This window comes from Pongo abelii, chromosome 12, assembly GCF_028885655.2.
Source record: "Pongo abelii isolate AG06213 chromosome 12, NHGRI_mPonAbe1-v2.0_pri, whole genome shotgun sequence".
NCBI classification, from domain to species: domain Eukaryota; kingdom Metazoa; phylum Chordata; class Mammalia; order Primates; family Hominidae; genus Pongo; species Pongo abelii.
This window is the reverse complement of record NC_071997.2, coordinates 122,505,414-122,511,413: the sequence shown is the minus strand read 5'-3', so window position 1 is coordinate 122,511,413 and position 6,000 is coordinate 122,505,414. Positions and strand designations below refer to the sequence as shown.

Here is a 6,000-nt window from a genome sequence, read left to right as displayed (position 1 = left end):
ATATGGGGCAAGGCGGAGAGCACAGAGGAGCTTTAGGGTGGTGAGCCCACACTATGTGATGCCGTAATGGTGGGTGCGCATCGGTACACGTTTGTCAAAGCCTGCGGAGTGGCCCACGCCAAGAGTGAACCCTAACGTGAGCTGTGGACCTGGGGGGTGATGATGGTCAGTGCAGGTCCCTCAGTTGTAACAAATGGCCCGCTCTGGCAGGGGATGTGGATCGTGGGGAAGGCTGTGGCCGGGAGTGGTGCAAGGGGTGTGTGGGAACTTTCTGCTCAATTTTGTTGGGAAGACCTAAAAAATAAAATCTTTTATTTTATTTTATTTTTTTGAGACAACATTTCACTCTGTCACCCAGGCTGGAGTGCAGTGGTGTGATCTCGGCTCACTGCAACCTCAGCCTTCCGGGCCCAGGTGATCTTCCCACCTCAGCCTCCCAGGTAGCTGGGACTACAGGCACGCACCACCACGCACGGCTAATTTTTTGTATTTTTAGTAGAGATCGCATTTCATCATGTTGCCCAGGGTGGTCTCGAACTCCTGGAGTCAAGCAATCCACCTGCCTCAGCTTCCCAGAGTGCTGGGATTACAGACGTGAACAATGGTGTCCAGCCTAAAATCTATCTTTAAAACACACACACACATGCACACACACTGCTATCTTAAAAGCATAGGGACCTTGCAGTGAGAATTTCTGGTGGGAGGATGTATGACTTTGTCAGGTCTTGAATTCTAGCAGTGAGTTTACATACCGTAATTGGCCTACAAAATTCTATATTTGGGAAACAGTAGAAATTTAACTCTGAGCAAGATACACCCTCTTTCCAATCACATGTGATGCATCTTGGGGGCATTCATTTGTCAAACATTATTTGTTGAGCACCTGCTGTGTCCAGGCTCTGGATGCACAGACATGAAACGGACGATTTCCCAACCTTGTGGCGCTCACAGTCAGTGGGGTGGGTTGGTGGGTGGGTGGAAGGAGGGGAGAGGTACAGCACCCCCATTATGCAGGAGCGAGGGGAGCCCCGCTGGCACGCTGCACTGTGCTGAAGCTGGGTGTTCTAGGGTGAACAAGCCACTTTGTTTAGTGGGTGTTTGTAAAGCGGGATCATTGCTATGAGGGAGAGAACCTTGTGTTGGGAGAAAGTAATTAGGGAGTGTGTGGTAGATGCGGAAGAGAAACGGGCTGTCAGGTGAAGCGACTGTCAGGATTCCATCCTGGCTCGGCCCCTTGGAAGACACATGATCTTGCAGGTACTTAGCTCCTGTAAGCCTCCATTTTTCCCCATCTGTCAAATGGGGATGATGATTATGCCTGCCTCCCAGGGCTGCTGTGTGGATTACATTGGATAATGAGTACAAATGCATAGACAGCCTTTAGCAAGGAGCCTGGTTGTATGGAGCTGTCGGCCTCAACACTGTTAATACACGTATGTACCAGAGGCTGCAGGTTCACGGAGAAGGAGTCACCAATCCATGCCTGGGGAGCAGGCAGAGAAGAGGGAGGCGGGCCTGTCCCGAGTTCACGCTACATGAAAGGCGCTTGAAATGCTTGTGCCAGAGCTGGTGGTGAGGGTTGAGGGTGGGAGTGGCCGAGCACCTAGACACCCGCAGTGCAAATTTTCCTTCTCAGTCTCTGGGTGGTTTTGTGAGCTGCGGGCTGAATGTCAGGTGATGTGTCCTGACCTTTTCCTGAGCACCTAGTGTGTGCCCTGCGCTGGGCCCAGGAGGCATGCTGGGGGCAATGTGGTCCTCAAGGAGGAGATCGAGTGATGAGGGGCCAACCCAGGTATGCCAGTCAAGAAACCGTGGAGGCTGGAGGGACCCTGAAGGGGGCAGGGCACAGCCATGGGTGCCAGGCCTGGGTGTGCATGATTCCACTGAACCCTCGTAACAGCCCTGGGTGCAGAGTGCAGAGTGCTGGGTGAGGACGGAGGCTGTGCGTCTGTGATAGCCCCAGTGACAATGCTGTTGGGATTCGAACCTGAGTTTGTGGACCACAGAGGTCCCGGCCACGCTTAGTTTCCATGCCAGTTTTGTAGTAACCGGCGACCTCACTCGAAGGGTGGCCAGCATCTCACCTTGGGGCTTCTGTCAACGTTGTCATGGGCTTCCCTCCACTGGGGTACAGCGGCCTTGAGCATGTGTCCCTCCCCATGGTGGCTGGCCGGAGGCCGGGAGCCAGGGGTTTCTGTATTTAGCATGGCACTTGCAAAAACTGTGATCCCCCAGCAGGCACCACAGAAGCAACCAGAGGGAGGGGCATGGGCTCCGGGCCGGGTCGTCACAGCCCGCGTGACCTGTCGCTCTTCTCTTCCAGGGGCATGGTCTAGCGGCCCGGTCAGGACGCAGAAACACTCCCCGGAGGTTCTGACCCACTCCCTCTCGGCCTCTGCCTGGTCTCTGGTAAGTCACTCCCAGAGGCCGACTGGCTTGGGGCAGGTGAGGACTGAGGATGGAAGTGGGTGGCTCCTGCTGTGCCGTGGGGTCCTGCCCATGTGTGGGGACTGGACCCAGCTCAGCAGAAAGAGCAGGGAAGACTAGGCGTGGGGGGCAGCCCACCTAGCACCCCTAGACAGGTCAGGAAACTGCGGCTCAGAGATGCAGAGAAACACCCCTCCAGGCCCCACAGCCATCTCAGCTCTCGCCTTAAGCTGGCCGGGTCTTTCTGGGTAAATCACATGATCCTTCCGTGCTTCTGTTTGGGGATTTGTGGGGGGAATGAGGGGCCCAGAACTTTGAGAAGGACGTGTGGGTGAGGGCAAGGAGGGCACCGTCTTAGTGTCCGGGTTTCTTTGTCTTCTATCCCCTGCAGCCCCTGTGCCTGGAAGCTTCCTTCTCCCAGGCTCCTGTGCATGGTCAGGGCCACTCGGCCCTCGGGACCCCCACCCACGCCAGATAAGCTGTCTGTGCTGGTAGCTGGGCCTGTGGCTCTCCCCTCAGAGCAGTTAGCGTGGCGTGCCGGGCCCAGGGTCTGTCTGAATCCGCCACCCTCCAGCACCCCAGGCCCCTGCCCGCTCTGGGTGTGAGGAAGGCTTGAGGGAGGGCAAAGTGCTTACAGCTTGAATGCACCACCCTGGCCTGGCCACTGGTCGCCTCTCCCCAAGTGTGAGCCTGTCTCAGTGGCTTTTTCCATCCGGAATCCTTCCTGGCCCGGCCTGAGCTAACTGCGTGAGCTCGGGAGGGCTCCTTATGACCCTGGTCATCCTGCCAGCTCCCGAGACAGGAAGGCCCGGCCATGTCTCGGGGCTGCCCTCGGGTCTGGAGAGCCTGCCAGCCGTGCTGTGGGGTTGCTCTTCCAGCGTTGAAGGTTTGGTTTTGTTTGTAAGCAAGCAACCAGGTATGTGATGCTGGAGAGTGTGTGATTCTGGCTGTGCCTCTTCACAGCCCCTTCCAATCTCGTGCATATTAAGGTTGATAAAAACACCCTCTTCGGGGTCAATGCAAGATCAGACCTGGAGTGAAGTGTCCCCGTGGTATCTGGACTGGCAGGACCTGGCTGCCCCACAGCTCCTCCTCTCTCTCCCCCTTCCCTCTCATGGTCTCATGACTATTATGGTGACTCTTGTCACTCACCACCCTGCCCCACCTGCTCCTGCGTACTGTGAGCATCAGTTGGGGCCATGGATGTGGCAAAGGTCAGCTGTCATAGGCTCCCGGGGGGACACCTGAGGGAGGGACATTTGGGGACAGAGCCCCATCTGGCCATGCCCAGCCCCTGAGAGCCCTCATCACCGACTTGCATCTGGTGAGTTTGGCAGGGTCCTGTATAAGGATTAAAGTCCTCCAAGTCCTCATACAAAGTCGCTTTCCAAAAGTCTGGAATTTTCTTGGCCCTAGACACGGGAGATGCTCTTTATAATTTTCATCTTCCCACTCAGAAGGAACCACCTTTGAATACTCATCCAGGCTAAAATTTGGACCCGAAACCTGTTAAAGCATCACTGTCTTAATTTCAGTGTTCGTGACGGGGTTCTGGGCTGTGTGAGGGGTGGAGGGCAGATACCAGTGGCAGGTTCCATCTGTGGCCCTGGTAGATGTGAGTCCCGCAGCCGGTCAGGCCCAGGGCCCAGGGCAGACCCCGGGCGTAGCTGCTTTCCCGCTGGGCGCCAACGCATGCACATGGTGTTTCCAGGGCAAAGTGAGCTCCCCACCCTCTGCCCGTCCCCGGCCCCGCCCTCAGATCTGCATCCCGTGGGTGGGGTGGGTTTTCCTGCCTCCCTCTTCCTGAGGGAGGCGATTTCTCCTTCCGCTTTCTCCTTGCCAGAGTGGCTGCTGGGTTGGGAGGAGACATCCAGGCTGGGGCCTCAGCCTCAGGGTGCCAGTTAGCGGGTGGTTAGCTGAGAAAAAAGTATTTTTCTCAGCAGAAAATAGACACAACTGCATGTGAAAGGGCCACTTCCACTCCTTCATTCTCCATCCACCAGACTTACTGGAGCTGGAACATGGGGGAACATCTGGGTCCGTGTTACCTGGATGTCACCTGCATACAAGTGTCCTGGCCCGAGGCCACTGTCAGCACAGGTGCACAGGGGAGGCGCCTGGCCCGGCCGGTCGTGCTGAGGCTGATACCCGTGTCAAGAAGGTGGAGCAGGCGAAGGGATCAGAAGAGGGTAGAGGAGGTGGTCCGAGCTGTCCATTCCCATCCCCAGACCCCTGGGGCGTTTCAGTGCACGCACAGCAAATAATATCTCTGCACCACCACCACTGCCGCTGCCACCACCACCACCACCACCACCACCACCACGAGTTGAGGGACTCTGGGATCAGAAGGCACTTTCCAGCACATTCACACCATTGGCCGTGGATGTTGTGGGTCAGGTAATGGGCCGTGGAAGGGCCTTCCGCTTCTCTCTGTCCCTGGCCCTCGGTCGTGTACAGCAGGCCGCTCCCCTGGCAGTGGAGAAGCAGCACCTGCATACTAAGGCTCGAGTCCCAGCCTCCCCTACCAGCCTCCCTCTCCACGTCCCCAGACACTCACACGTTCCTTCCCTTGAGGTGGGTTCATGGAGCACGTACCCTGTGCCAGACAAGCTTCCAGGCTCTGGGCTTCTGATGGAGAATGGACCAGAGTAAACCTGGCCCCAAGGACCTTGAGCTCCACTCAAAGGGAGACAGACAGGGAACTCAACAAAACAGAAATGAGAGAAAGGATCAAGCTGGAAAGGGGATAAAGAATGAGTGTCGGTTTTGGAGACAGTGCTTGGGGAAGGCCTTCCTGAGATGGGACCTGACCAAAGGCCTGCAGGAGGCCAGGGACGGGCGTGCGTCTAGCTAAGGAGCAGCTGGTGCAAAGGGCCTGTGGCAGACGTGCACCCGTGGCAAGGAGGGGGGCGAGCAGGCGGCTCAGCCAGGTCGGAGTGGGTCACTCCTGAGGGGCAGGACGCTGGCAACCCTGACCACTGAGGAAGACAGGCGTGAACAGCATCTCGGCACAGCCAGAGTCCCACCGTACAGCAGCCCTCTGTGTCCCTTAAATAAGGATGCCTCCTCCCAGGCTTAAGGGATCATTGTTGCTCATAGAGATTCGTGTAGCCAACAATTCTTCTGGAAGAAGTTAGATGAACAGGGCCATGGAGATTTGGGGCCAGAAGAGCAGGACCCCAGACTTGCCTCCCCTCTGGTGCTGGCCAGGCTGTGGATCCCAGGCAGGCATCTCAGCCATCTGAGCGGCCTTTCTGGAAGTGCCCTCCTGGGCGGACACTGGTCATGAGGCAAGGCAGCGGGGAAGGGACAATCCTCCTGTGTTGTACATTGAGGGTTATATTTAGGGTGACTTGGGATGACTTGGCAGCATCACTTCCTGTGGTCGTCCCCTCCAGCCCTCAGCCACGGAGGGCAGATCCTGTCTGACAAGCATTGTGGGCAGACACGTGCCTGCACACACGTATACACCCACATGCACACATACACACACGTGCACACACACACACACATTGCGGGCAGGCACAACTTGGCATTCTCATCTGCCCTGGAATCAGTGGAGGGCTGGGGACA

General features: G+C 56.9%; 1 protein-coding gene across 1 annotated transcript in view; it reads left to right on the top strand.

Annotated features, from left to right (window-relative positions):
• Window positions 1–2,323: 2,323 nt before the first annotated feature.
• HPCAL1 (hippocalcin like 1) overlaps window positions 2,324–6,000 on the top strand; it is a gene marked incomplete at its 5' end in the record, with an annotated part of 30,700 nt that continues 27,023 nt past the window's right edge. The window contains 1 exon segment of the mRNA NM_001133153.1: window positions 2,324–2,409.